This window comes from Haliaeetus albicilla, chromosome 1 (assembly GCF_947461875.1).
Source record: "Haliaeetus albicilla chromosome 1, bHalAlb1.1, whole genome shotgun sequence".
Taxonomy (NCBI): domain Eukaryota; kingdom Metazoa; phylum Chordata; class Aves; order Accipitriformes; family Accipitridae; genus Haliaeetus; species Haliaeetus albicilla.
This window is the reverse complement of record NC_091483.1, coordinates 81,999,750-82,013,825: the sequence shown is the minus strand read 5'-3', so window position 1 is coordinate 82,013,825 and position 14,076 is coordinate 81,999,750. Positions and strand designations below refer to the sequence as shown.

Sequence of the window (14,076 nt, the reverse complement as noted above, 5' to 3'; positions counted from 1 at the left end):
CTCTGCTCCGCAGGGGCTGCCATGTTAAATCACATTTGGATTCACAGTACAAGGCTGCTAAAATACCACCGCGGCGGCTATTGGCACATTTCAATGAAAACGCCGTGGCCTCATTAGTATAGTGGAAATTATGAGCTTGTCTTTGTATATATTTAAAAGCTTGCCTCTGAAAGTATATTGGGTCAGGGCCAGAAATTCCTGGCTTGGAGATCCTACCACTCGGCAGTTCAGGATTGCCTTGCTCAGGCAGGTCAAGCAACCGTGCAGCCATCGACCCGGGAGAAAAGGCATTTAAAAAATACCCTGCAGGGAAACGCACAGGGCAATATTGCAAGGGGAGGCAACAGGGTTTGAACTAAACCCTCCTCCACGTTAGCTCCACGCATGGTTTTCCGTGTGAGCCTATTAGCGATCATGTCCTAATACAAGCACAGGTTATAATTAAGAGGATGCAGAAGTGCAGGGTGCGTGGAGTTTCATCCCACTCCCATCGCTCCTGATAGCCAGGGTGAGAGCATCCTGTCGACCCAAAAGCACCGTTCCCCTCTACAGATGGGCCATGAAAGCCCAAATCCTTTGCAATAAGGGGCAACCTCGTGAAGTAACATCATTTTCAGGATCTGCTCATCTCAATATGTGATTTTGCAAGTCTCTATCGAGGAAAGCTTTCGGGTCAGCTCCCTACTTACCCGCACGGGCGCCGCAATGCAGCCAAGCCACGCAAACCCAACGTATCTGCTGAACGGCTACCGTGGTTTGGTGCCAGGGACGCTGGAAAACAGAAAAAAAACAAACCCTAATATTGCACAAAAAGCCAGAGCGAGCAAGGGAGAGCATGAAGTTATTGTTTTTAAACGCTTTGATTGGCAAAGACTGCTATAAATTGGTTCAGCTTTTAATATCAGCACAGAGATCCCCTTTTAAAACGCAGCGATGACGTTACGCGGCATAGAGAGAAAAGGGGGGGAAAGAAAGGCCTCAGCTAATCCTCGCAATTTTATAAGCATCTCAGACACTAATCCGTTGATCTCATTGAAAAGGATTAGAATTACTCCCTCGCCAGTAAATTTAAGAAGTTTTCTATCAGATGTAAACAAAAGCGGAGAGCAGCCCGCAGAGACGGCTGCCACACAGCAAGTCCTCGCCGAGAAATCCTTACTGGGGCTGGTTTTGGGGCAGAAAAGGGGAATTTCCATCCCAGTGCCACAGAGGGTTGTCTGGAGCGATGACGGTATTTGAGGTGAGCCCAGTCAGCCTGCCTGGAAGGATCCCATCCCAGGCAAGCATCCCATGGGGGTGTCACGACCCATTTTTGGGGTCCCACTCTCACAGGAATGATGCTCCAGCTAAAAAAACCCCCCCCAAAAAAACCAAAATCCAAAAACCCACCCCCAATCCCCTGACTTGTTCTGCACTGGCTAAGGAAAACATTATTTTAATAGTAAGAAAAAAAGCAGGCAAACTTCTAGGCAGCAAATTGGATAATTCACACAAAACCCGAGTTTTGCCCAGCTTCGCAGCAACCTTTGTCCGCACAGCTTTCCGGCAAGGACTCGTGATATTAAGGTGGAAAAATATAACACAGCATCCACGTGTAAACAGTCTGGCACCTGCTGCTACACTTGCAATGACTAATTCATAATATTAAAGAATAAATCATTTGATTTAGAAGATGAAGCAGGCAATGTACAACCTGGTTTTTGATGCCAACCACAGTTCGCTCCTAAGTTTGATGTTCTGGCTCTTAAGAGAAACGTTAACGGCTGAAATAAATCAAAACCTAAAGGAGGCTTCAGGCAAAAAGAATTCATGTGATCCTTCAGTGAGGAAAAGCCACTTTTGTTAGAAAACACGACAAGCAAAATTTTGTTAGTGCTTACTTCTTTCCTCTTTTAAATTCCATCCAAAAAAAGAAATCTAAAGAGATTTTCAGTTTAAACCAGGACTCAATCTCATCAGGGCTTGTCTTAAAAACACTCCTTTTGGAGGTGCTTGATGGGATGGCAGCAGAATCCCCCTTCTCCAGCCCTTTTTAATGGGGTACCATATTTTTTTTTCTCCTTAGGCACAGAAGAATATTCTCTTGGCATTGGGAAAACACTCGCCATCCCCGCGCAGCCCAGCTCCTAACTCCTTGCAACACTTCCACTCCCAGCTTTAGCATCCAAGGCTCCTCCCGACTGGAATAAACCACCCAACGCCAGGGCTCGTCTCCAGCCCCATCCATCTCACCCAGCTGCAACACATCCCACCCATTCACTGTCACCACCCTGACCCGTTTCTGCTGCTGTATTGGGGGCAGATGCATGGGGAAGATGTTGCAGGGGATGCGAGGGGGGAGACGCTGCAGCAGATGCAAGAGGGGAGATGCAAGGGGAAAGCCTTGAGTCGTGAGCACATGACAACTCAGCATCCCCCAGGCAAAGCCGCAGCCAAGGAAATGATCCATTTTTCCTGCTTTTACTCCTGAAGTGCCACCCCCAAACAACGCTCAGCATAAAGTGAGGGTTTTTTTGGTGCGAATGCAAAGCGAGACCACGGTGGAGGGCTCAGCTGACAGACAGCCAACCTACGCAAGCACCAGCGGATGGGCTCCAGCCAGCGCTCAGGCGAGATTATCACTATTTATTCAGCCACAAAACCACCCAATGCTGCACAATCCCATCCCACTTTGGATGGCCACCACTGTCACAGAGTCTTCAAAAGCCTCATCTTTTATTTCAGATGACAAGAGAGCGAGATGCTGGGTCTTAATCCGGCACTTCTCAGCTAAAAAGCAAAACAAAAAACCAACCCCGCAGCTGTGTTAATAACCAAGGAGCCAGGAAATTGCCCCAGGGGAAGCCCAGCCTGGCGACGGGTTTTTATATAGAACAATAGAAAAACGAGTCTCTAAAGCGCTGTGGAAATATTTGCCTGCTCACAAGAAAGCTCTGTGTGGAGAGAAGTTTAATTCGATCCTTACGGTACGCTAGCAATTTAATTTTGTGCAGGCTGCAAGCACGAAGAGCCTGGTCAGCGGGGGGGGAGGCACGACGCTGGGATGAAACTATTTTAGTTGGAAGCTGTCCGGTGGGAGACTGTGCTCCCTCCCATCCAATTCTGATGAGTAATTTGGCTTTACCCATTTTCTTACCTGCTGGGCTGCTCCTCCTGGCTTCAAACAGACGGACTGAAGAACCGAAACCTCCTCCTTCCACGCCTGTGGGTTCCCAGGACGGGAATCTGCACGGTCCCGGAGCTCTTATATTTTCTCCTAAATATTCTTCCAAGCCAAGAAGCTGGGAAACCCACTGCTATTTGCAGGCAGGGAGAGTGATAATGGCCCTGAGGTGGCCGATGCCTGAAATCAGGAGGGCAGCTGCTCTCCCCACTTCACACTTTCAGTTTCTCTCTTGCAAACGCACTCCTGGCATGGTTTCCTCTAAGGCGCTTTGTGAGTTAAAAGCTGTATTAGCGGCAAGATTAATCCTCCACGGGGATAAAAAAATAAACCAGGAGAAGTTTTTCCTGCTTCCTTCTCACATTTGCAGCCCAGGAGCTGGAGCAGAAAACGCAACCGGCTGAAGGACTTCCCTGCCCAGGCTTCCCGCGGCCCAGCCCTCGCTCCTCCTCCTGCTTCTCGGCGTCTCGCCCGTTTTTTCTGAAGGCTGATCCAGTTTTAGCTCCGGCGTCGGAGCAACCCGAGACCTTGCAGCCTTCAGCTACGCCGAGGCAGCTGCTCGAAGCTAATTTGGTCCGTGGGCTCTGGCACCCGGCTCCTGCCACCTTTCCACTCATTGGCATCGAGGCTTTTTGCTTCTCTCGGAGCAGTGAGGTTGTCCCTCCTCCCCAAGCGTGTCTTCTCCTCTCCTGCCACTGCTCATCCCTACCTTGGAGGCTTCACAGCTGCTCTGTCCTCACCACCAATGCTATTGCTGGCATCCTTTTGAGGTGCTGTGGATGGCTGCTCTTTCCTCCCACCAACATCCCTCTGGCACCACAATCAGTTCATTAACAGGACACAGGAGCCCTTGACATGTGGTTGGAACCATTTAGGTTTCTTCTTTTTAACTTTGATGGAAATTAAATGTGCCATAAAGGTAGAAAAACCACATGGATGGCTCATGTCATCACTCCAGGGAGTGAAAAGCATCCGAAAACAATGCAGCTCCATCCCCAGCTCGGGTACCGCTGCATCCCGGGATGGGGGGGAAGCGGGTACTGCTCCAACCCCCCCGTGTCCAGTGAAGAAGATGCCGAGGTTTTCCCGTTCCTCAATTTAGGAAGCAAATTACCTCTGCTCATCGCTACCATGAAACCGCAGGGGTTTTGCATCCTCTCCTCGAGCATGTCTTCAATGGCATCACCTGCATTTCTCAACCAAGCAAGAGGCACCACCAGGGTCAGGTGATGGCTGAGCTCTCTTGCAGATAAGCCCTGTATCACATCATTGCTGATGTCATTTTAAAGCATTGTCAAGTGAGTCAGGGTGAGGGCACAGGCAGGGTGGCCACTCCCGACACAAAGTCTAAGCGGTTTCAGGGCAACGTTGCTATGAAGGGACAGGAAGTCTATGCAATGCAGATGTTATCTTATGTCAACAACACTCAGCTTTACGATAATAATCACAGGAAACAAAAATAAACAGAAACCCAGCTGAGCGACACCAACCACAGCAGAGACTGAGACGCCCAAAGACCAGGGGAAGCTTCAAATCCAAAAACCCACCCTCCAGGCTTTGACACTGATGGTTCCAAGGTGGTTAAAGACCACCAGAAGCATCTGTACTCCTTCTATGCCGGCCCGAGGAATGGGGCTGCCTGGGTTTACTGTGTACCCAGGTGAGACAGCAAGAGTCTGACCTGGTGGGAGAGGACCTCATCTCAGCTGTGCCAAGCCCTGCCATCCCATCGCGGAAGCATTTCAGGTCATGGTGGTGGGAACAGGAGGAGAAGAGCACGCCCAGCCGTGCCCCTCTCCACGTTTTCAACATCCAGGTGCTGTTTTATGGCTACGAGCTAATCATTTGCAACACAATTTGCACCACATGGCCAACGCAGAGGCAATGGCCAGGCCGTTGGGAGGGATGACCCAAGAGGGAACATGTGGAGAGGTGGTCCATGAGCATGAAAGCCCTCATAGCAAAAGCCAGGTGTCCTTGAATCATCCTACACACCATTTAGTCCAGGAGACCAGCTGGAAACATCAGTCCTTCTTGGGTAAAACCGACGGGCTCTGTTCAGTCTCACAGTCTGGAGTCACCCCACCAGCAGCTCTGCCGCTTCCTCGCCACATAACCCTCAACCTCCTCCTTCCCATCACCCGCCTCTGCCCCAGGACATGGCCAGGACCATCCTCCGGCCAAGAACGGCAGTAGCAACCAGCAGTCATCATCCCATTTCCTACTTGGCACATAGGCTCCTCCTTATTTGAAGTTTGGACAGATGCCACTAGCATCCAGAGCACGTTGACCACGCTGTCCTTCACAGCTGGTCCATCACAGGTATCTCCAGTTGAGCTTGGAAGCAAGGGGACCACAGCCTGGGCTGTACAAGCAAGAGGCACCACCATGGCTCACCCACCTCCACAGCTCATCCCCCCAAATCTGAGACAGCCTTGGACTAAATGGTGACCCAATGAGAAGATCTAGAGTGTCCAAACCTAGCTGGAGATGAGAAGGAAGGCCCTAGCCCACGGGTCAGCCTTGGCATAAACTTTTACCGGGCTGAATAGTGACAAAGCAAGCAAACTCTACCTGAGCCAGTGGTCAGGTGGAGCTTTGGGAGGTTGAAGAGGGGATTTCCTTTGAGAGCAAGACCAGGAGACCCAGGAGGTCATCACCACCCTCACCTCCAGCAGCTCCACCACCCGCTCAGGACCAGAACCTTCATCTGCGGGCATCAGCCCCACAACACCATCCCTCCTGGCTGCTTTCAGCATGCACTGCAAGGGTGGAAGGATTTATTTTCCTTCTTTTTTTTTCTTTTTTAAATACCTCAATTAGCACATTTTGGGTTCCTTCCACGTTGCCCCTAAGCATTTCTTCTGTCAGGGGCTCTATTCTTCCGCCGTCAGTTATTGAAGGCAAGGGCTTGTTATTTTTCCGGGCTGGGGGCCAAATTTGTATTTAATTTTTGCTCCAGATGGCACAGCACTCTAGATGCATCAGCTGGAGCATCTAACCTGTATGAATAAAGTAATAGAGCAAATAACCTGATTTACTCAGGGGCTGTTTGACATGCTCAGGGTAGCTCTGTTTACACCTGTCACAAAAAAGAAGCATTAATATGAATTCAGGCTATGGTCTCGCTATCAAACGGAACACCCACAGGAACAGAAACAACAATAGAAATCTAGAAAATAATCATAATATTAAAATTCGTATTTTGCTTTCTCACAAGCATAAAAAGAAGGCTTATTTCAGCCATCTAGGCAGTCAGGTCTGAGCCTGACCTGGGTTTCGTTCACCTTCCTCTGTCCTCATTGGCCCCGAAGCTGCTGTTGGCAGCAGCTCATGCAAACCGGGGTCAAACCTCTCCTCCCATGAGCAAGGAAAAGTGTTGGTGAACCCAGATTTTGGTGCGCAGAGCTGAGAGCTTATGGCCCTGCTCACTCGAGGAGGACACGAGAGGACAACCACGAGATGCTCCAGTTACGCTTCTGGTTAATTCACCCCATTTCTAGGAAGCTGCCGCATCCCTCCGGCACAGCCTGCAGCTGGGATACGTTCCCTGCAAACTACATCACCCAAAATAACCCAGAAAAATAAATAAATAAATAAATAAAAAAAAAGATGCGAGTAGTCGGTTTATCTGCCTGGCACATGAAACGCCGCATAACATCAGCTGAGCCTGCAAAGGTCTGGAAACAAAGGGATGGGGGGGTGTTTTGTGCTTGTCTTTGCTCCGTTCAGAGCATCCTCGGGCCCGTCCTGGCAGCAGCAGAGACAAAGGAAAGCCAGGAGCTGTCGGCAGGAGCCAGTCGGGGAAAACCAGGGTGAGGAGGCACCCGCATCGCCCTCCCCAGCAGCCGCGGAGCCAGGTTCGCGTGTTGCCGAACACGTTATACATGGCAGGAAACTCGAGATCAAAGGAGAGGAGCGTGCCAGAGCAAGATGTCATCCAAACCTCCTGCCAAAGGTGCGCAAGGGAGGAGGGAAATAACCCCCAGACACACATGCTGGCGCATCCGAAAGATCCGGCACTGCTCGTAGGTACGCAGGGTGACCGGACCCACAGAGATGCTCTCCTCCACACGCCCAGGCTAAAACAAAAACAGGCTAAACTAACAAAAAAAAACCCCAAACCCCAGGAGGTGCATTTTTATCCATCGGTTTTCAGTCCCGTGGGACCCAGGCGTGTCCCCTGCCAAAGCGGGCGAAGCGGCGGATGCTGGGAGGGCTCCGTACGTGCCTGAACGGCAGGAACAGCAGCCCTGTGTAACTCTGAAAAGCAGCTTTTCCCATTTCTGGGTGGGTTTTTTTTTTTAAGCCAAAGAAACCCGCAGAGTCCTGTTCTCGGTCCCAGGAAAGCGAGGGGACGTGCTTGATCCCAAGCCAGTGGCTAGCAGGAACGGGGTGACCCGGGGACCCCGAGCCGAACGTGGGGTGAGACCCCCAGGAGCTCCCCCTCGCAAAGGGGGTCCAGACAGGACGGGTGCTGGGTGGGCACATGTCCCCCATCCCTTTGCAATGCCCCAGCCCCCTCCTCCGTCACTCCCGGGCGATGTAGTCCCAGGCCACCGTCCAGCCTCCGCTGCCCCCTCCTCCGGGGTGTCCCCTCTGCCCCACAAGCAGGGACCTTATGGCAGCCCCATAGGGCTGCCAGCCACCCCAAAGGCACCCCCCCAGTCACCCTGAGGAGGGCCTACCTTACAGGGGTCTGCGTGGGGGGCAGCAGGGACAGGTCTTGCCCTGCAGAGTGCAGTCAGGAGCAGCCCCGTTTCCCTGTGGGGGTCCCTGCCCCACAGGGGATCGTGGAGCCGAGAGGGAGGGTGGCCTGTCCCCCACAGGGGTGCCGGAGGAGGGTCCCTGCCCCACAGAGCAGTGCCCAAAGAGGGGCCCTGCCCCATAGCCAGTGCACAAAGAGGGTCCCTGCCCCATAGCCAGTGCACAAAGAGGGGCCCTGCCCCATAGAGCAGTGCACAAAGAGGGGCCCTGCCCCACAGAGCAGTGCACAGGGAGAAAGGCCCTGCCCCACAGGGGTGCCGGAGGAGGGTTCCTGCCCCATAGAACAGTGTACAAGGAGGGTCGCAGCCCCACGGAGCAGTGCCCAAAGAGGGTCCCTGCCCCACAGAGGTGCGAGAAGAGGGTCCCTGCCCCACAGAGCAGTGCCCAAAGAGGGCCCCTGCCCCCCACAGCGGTGCACAGGGAGAAAGGCCCTGCCCCACAGGGCTGCTGAAGAAGGGCTCCTACCCCACGGAGCTGTGCACAGGGAGGGGAGCCCCCTGCCCCGCACAGCAGCCCACAAGGAAGGGCCCTGCCCCACAGGGATGCTGAAGGAGGGGCCTTGCCCCACAGAACGACGCACAGCGAGGGGGGGGCCCTGAGGAAAGGCCCTGCCCCACCGAGCGGTGCAAGAGGGAGAAGGCCCTGCCCCACAGGGGTGCCGGAGGAAGGGCCCTGCCCCACAGAGCGGTGCCCAAGGAGGGGTCCCTGCCCCGCAGAGACCCCAAAGCCGGGGGTCGGGGGGGGTCCCTACCCCACAGAGCGCTGCACGGGGAGGGGGTGCCCGGTCCTCCGGCCCCCCAGGGGGCTCCCGCCGCCCCGCGACCGCCCCTCACTCACCCGCCGCTGTCCCGCCGAGGCTCGCACCGCCCGCACTGCCCGGCGGCGGGGAGGGACCCGGATGGAGGAAGCCCCGCCCCCCCTTTCGGCCCCGCCCCCGCCCGGCGTCGGGCACTCCCCCTCCGCGCCGCTTCGCCGGCCGCACTGCGCCTGCGCGGCGCCGGGCGGGCCCGGGGTGGGGCGTGGCGGGGTGGAGTCACGGCGGGGGTGGAGGGCGGGAAGGGGGAGGGTCGCCATTGTGGGGGGAGAGAGGGAGAGAGAGGGGGTGGCCGATAGGGACGGGGGGTGGCCGTGGGGAGGGGGTGGCACTGGGGAGGTGGCGGGGGGTGAGGTGGGGACGGGGTGGCCGGGGGGACGTGAGGTGACATGGGCGACGTGAGGTGGCATGGGGGACGTGAGGTGGCATGGGGGACGTGAGGTGACATTAGGGATGTGAGGTGACATGGGGGACGTGAGGTGGCATGGGGGACGTGAGGTGACATTGGGGATGTGAGGTGACATGGGGGACGTGAGGTCACATTAGAGATGTCAGGTGACATTGGGGACATGAGACGACATTAGGGTTATGAGGTGACATTGAGGACGTGAGGTGACATGGGGGATGTGAAGTGACATTGGGGTCATGAGGTGACATGGGGGACGTGAGGTGACGTGGACATGAGGTGATGTGGGGGACGGACGTGAGGTGACATTAGGGATGTGAGGTGATATTGGGGACGTGAGGTGACATTGGGGATGTGAGGTGACATTAGGGATGTGAGGTGACATTAGGGTTGTGAGGTGACATTGGGGACGTGAGGTGACATGGGGGATGTGAGGTCACATTAGAGATGTGAGGTGACATTGGGGATGTGAGGTGACATTGGGGACATGAGGTGACATTGGGGACGTGAGGTGACATGGGGACGTGAGGTCACATTAGAGATGTGAGGTGACATGGGGGATGTGAGGTGACATTGGGGACGTGGGGTGACATGGGGGACAGCGTGTCACTGAGGGCGAGGGTATGATGTAGCAGGGACATGAGGTGACGCCATGGATGGGGTGGCACTGGGGACAGGGGGGTGGTGTGGGGACATGGTGTGGCTGTGGGGACAAGGGGTGTGGGGTTGGGGAGGGGGGTGGCAGAGGGTGAAAATGGGGACAGGGCACGGCAGCAGGGACGGGGGGGTGGTGACAAGGAAGGGGATGGGGGGCCAAGAGGGGTGGCACAGAGGGGACAGGAGATGACACTGGGGGGGCCATGCGAGCAGGCACCCTCCTGCTCTGGTCGACTCCGCCACCATCCACACCCAGACCCAGCCGGCTGCGTGGGGGGAGAAGGACTCATCCCTGTCCTTGTCCCCATCCCCAGGGACTTGACATCACTTGCGAGAGAAATGACATCACACCCCCAGCACTGGGCTGTCAGCCGTCAAGTATCACCTCATCAGGACGAGCTTTTCATTGTCCCGAAGACAACGTGTTTTCTTTTCCCGCCCATCAAAGACGAACCAGGCAGGCAGGAGGAGAGAGACCAGCTTGCACCTACGAAGCGGGGGGGGCCGTGTCCCAGCGCAGCCGGAACCGAGTAACGTCCGTCCAGTGTGATGGCAGCGTGTGCACTGCCCATCTGCACATGCGTCATGAGCTGCAGCAATTTATTGAGCTCAGGATCTCGGATATTATCAGTGACTCATCCCAACCTTATCAGAGCTCCTCGCAAGGTTTGAGGCACTCGAGCTTGTCTGGAGGATGTTATTAATGTGCAAGGAAAGTCTTATCTTCCTTCTCTTTTCACAGCCGGGCGGGTGAAGCCTGGCAAGGCCAGATCCAGCGGTAGGCAAGCCAGGGAGAGGAGGCAGGGCTGTAATTAGCTGCGAGCCTGTAATAAGAAACCCATGAATACGGTTCAGCCGTGGCATTTCCATCCCTCGCCCCACACACGGGGCCGTGCCATGGCAGCAGCCGCGTCCCAGTGAAATTGGGTGGCCTTTGCCAGCAACGTGGCGGTGGGAAATTGCTCCTGCAGCAGGGAATGATACTGCTATCCTGCCTCGCCTCTCTGCAGGCTCTGCAGAGGGCTGAGAGGCGAGGGCCTCCCTGGGTGCTGTGAGAGCATGAACGAATCCCAGCTGTGACCTTCTGTCCCCCGCCAGCGGAGGAAGGCAGTGGTGTGAGTGCGGGATGCCCTAACGAGGCATCCTGGGGGGACTTGCAGCATCTTTGAAGACGACGCTGGCCCTGACCTCAGGATGCCTGAGCGATGAGACAGGGAGCCGGTTTGCTGGATGTTTTTACTGAGTGAAGCCTTATTCCTGCTGTGGGAATCCCCACTTCGCATGGGAAGGATTTGTCTGAACATGCTCAAGCTGCCTTTAGCTGGGAGTCCTGGTGTCAACGAAGAGACTGCAGAGCCGGGGCCCCGCGGGGACCTACCTCCAGCAGCTGACAGGATGAATTTGGGAAGCAAATGCACTCGGAGATCAGGTTCTGCTGTTCCTCCCATGCTGGCCAGCCCTCAGCACCCCGAGGCGAAGCCCGGAGCTGCAGCTGTGGAGAGGAGAGCTGCTGGCCGCACACACAGCCTTTTGTCCTTGGCACATATAGAATCATAGAACCATAGAATGGTTTGGGTTGGAAGGGACCTTAAAGATCACCTAGTTCCAACCCCTCCTGCCACGGGCAGGGACACCTTCCACTAGACCAGGTTGCTCAAAGCCCCATCCAACCTGGCCTTGGACACTGCCAGGGATGGGGCAGCCACAACCTCTCCAGGCAACCTGGTCCAGTGCCGCACCACCCTCCCAGGAAAGAACTTCTTCCTCACATCTAATCTAAATCTACCCTTTTGCAGTTTAAAGCCATTACCCCTTGCCTTATCGCTACACTCCCTTGTAAAAAGTCCCTCCCCATCTTTCCCGTAGGCCCCCTTTAGTCACTGGAAGGCTGCAGTAAGGTCTCCCCGGAGCTGACGATCCCAGAGCTGGAGGCAGTACTGCAGGTGGGCTCTCACCAGAGCGGAGCAGAGGGGAAAATCCCCTCCCTCGACCTGCTGGCCACCCTGCTTTTGATGCAGCGCAGGCTACAGATAGGCCTTCTGGGCCGTAAACGCACATTGCCGGCTTGCGTTCAGTTTTTCATCGAGTGATGCCCTGCAGTCCTATGCAGGGCTGCTCTCAATCCACTCACCACAGCAGGCTGTGATAACAAACACGAAGGCAAGCCATGTGCTGCATCTGATCACGCCGCCTCCTCTGTTACCCATATTCAAGGAAGAGAGTTTGGCCCTTATTAATAAATCGTTATTCTTGAGCTGGCTGGTGGAGTCAGCGCTGAGCTGCGGGGATGTATACTGGCTCTAATGCCTCATGGGGCTTCGTGCGAGGGGCGGGAGAGGGAAAAACGGTCCAGCCCAAATTTGCCGGCAGGGTTTGGGCAGACAATGCTGCCAGCTGGATGGTGCGAGAGCACAGGCTTTCCACGGATCCGGATCGGCCCTGTGGCACGTCCCCACTTGCTGTCACCGCAGTCCAAGGACGCAAGGGGCAGGGTGTCCCCACGGGCTGCTCCTCTGGGAGGTCTGCAAGGATTGACAGCTGAGGGATCGGGGGCTAGCACTGGGGAGGGGGTCTGAATGCAGGAGAGTAAGACTTCAGCTCAGTCTGTCTGTCTGTCCGCCTCTCCTTAAATGCCACCTCCTCCTCCAGCTCTTCTGAGCTGCTGGGACCTGGGAGGAGATGACATCCACCCTGAGGAGGTGACAAACACAGGCACGAAGGAGTTCGGGGTGGGGGGTGCAGGTGGAAACCAGGCTGTGACATTTCACCAGAGGGAGAAGTTCCCTGGAAGAGATAAAAAAAACCAAAGTGGCCCTGCAGCCAGGGAACCTCTGCCTCTGGACACCAGCTGCCTGCAAGGCAGGGTGGCCCTTGGGACTCCCAGTGCCGGCACAGGGCTCCCAGTCACTGCCCTACACCCGGGCTCTGCTGCCAGTGATGGCAAACAGCTCGCTGCCATCTACCTTCCTCCCTGCCTCAGTTTCCCCTTTGGGAAGTACTGCTGCCTCCGTGGGAATGTGTCTGAGAAAGTCCCCTTGGTGGAAGGGGAAGGATCGGATGAGCGGTGTCCTGCCTGCGGGCTGGTGGCATGAGGCTTGCGGGACCCAAAACCGGCTCATCTGGGGGAGCGGGGACGCACCTCCGAGCTCTGATTCACCACCCTGAGTGTGGAGGAAACCACGCCATTCACTTTCTCCCTGCTCCGTGCGCTCCTGCTAATAACATCCCGCTCTATGTATGAGAAGATCCAGTTTTTCCTACTCGATGAGCAAAGGCAGCTGAGATCCAGCATGAGATCTGCATGCCCAGACCTTACGGCAGAGAGATGGGGTGATAAGGGAGGGTGGGTCTGTCTCATTGGGAAGGTGCAAGATGTCTCCTTTCTCCTCTCGCTCCTCTCTGGGATGTTTTTGCTTTGTGATAATTGCCTCTCCTCAGTCCTAAGAGGGGTTGTAGGCCGGGTGGTGGACCACCACCCCACCTTCCATCCCATTGCAAACTGCTTCTGCGCTGCACAAGCATAGCCCCCACTGGCAAAATGCGTAGAGCAGATGGAGCAGAGGCTGCCTTCTCTTGGGCAAGGGATCTCCTGCTCCTCTTAAGATGCACATGATGCTCTTCTGCACTGATCCAGCCTGCAGAGATACACCAAAGTCTTTATTCTGATTTTGGGGAGGGAGCAGAGGGGGGTTAAGGACTTGTTATAGGAGCAGCTTGTCTTTGGGAAGCTTCTCTCATGGCACATGAACCAAGCCAGCTGCAAAGCTCTCCAGTCCTGAGTTCAGGTGGTGCTGGCCCACAAATGCCATGGCAGATCTGTTGTCACCCCAAGACAAATGGGGTGACAAGACCAGGGATGGGACCCGTGTGTCCCTGTGAAGCGAGTGGAGGCTGGAGTGGTGGCAGCAGCCCTGACTCACCACTACCCACAGCCTGCCAGGATCTCCTGCTCCTCTGAGGTTGCCTTGGCTGGATCATGACTGGGCTGTGGGACAGGGACAAGCTCTTTTCCAGTGGAATTTCAGCCTTCCTTGCGGGTGGTGGCAGAGTTTTGGGTTCCCTGTGGTGAGTTAGACCTACATCCACCCATGCGGCACTGGTGGACCCAGCGTGGTCCCAATGGAGAAGTGAGCTGACTGAGCCCAATGAGATACTTGCACTTTTGGTGCTCTCAAGCCCTCTGAAGGCAAATGCTGATACCGAACTTGTCGCTGCGCAAGGGCCCTCATTTGAGCAGAAAACCCCATATTTGTCCAGCAGGCAGGGGAA

The 14,076-nt window shown here is 55.3% G+C and overlaps 1 protein-coding gene and 1 long non-coding RNA gene across 5 annotated transcripts in view; one reads left to right on the top strand and one right to left on the bottom strand.

Annotated features, from left to right (window-relative positions):
• Positions 1 to 8,822, bottom strand: part of RNF24 (ring finger protein 24) — a 32,327-nt gene extending 23,505 nt beyond the window's left edge. The window contains exons 1-2 of one of the 4 annotated variants that reach the window (XM_069796657.1): positions 8,768 to 8,822; positions 690 to 771 (exon numbers count right to left, since the gene is read on the bottom strand). The gene's annotated coding sequence lies outside the window, so the exon portion shown is untranslated. Of the gene's footprint in view, positions 1 to 689; positions 772 to 3,136; positions 3,609 to 8,767 lie in introns of those variants that run through there. The other 3 variants (XM_069796621.1, XM_069796629.1, XM_069796638.1) reach the window with 3 other exon arrangements.
• A 630-nt stretch (positions 8,823 to 9,452) lies between these two features.
• On the top strand, positions 9,453 to 11,346 carry LOC138687732 (uncharacterized). The gene is made up of 2 exons (XR_011326867.1): positions 9,453 to 9,771; positions 10,122 to 11,346. It is a non-coding gene; the product is annotated as an uncharacterized lncRNA (long non-coding RNA).
• The last annotated feature ends 2,730 nt before the right edge of the window (positions 11,347 to 14,076 follow it).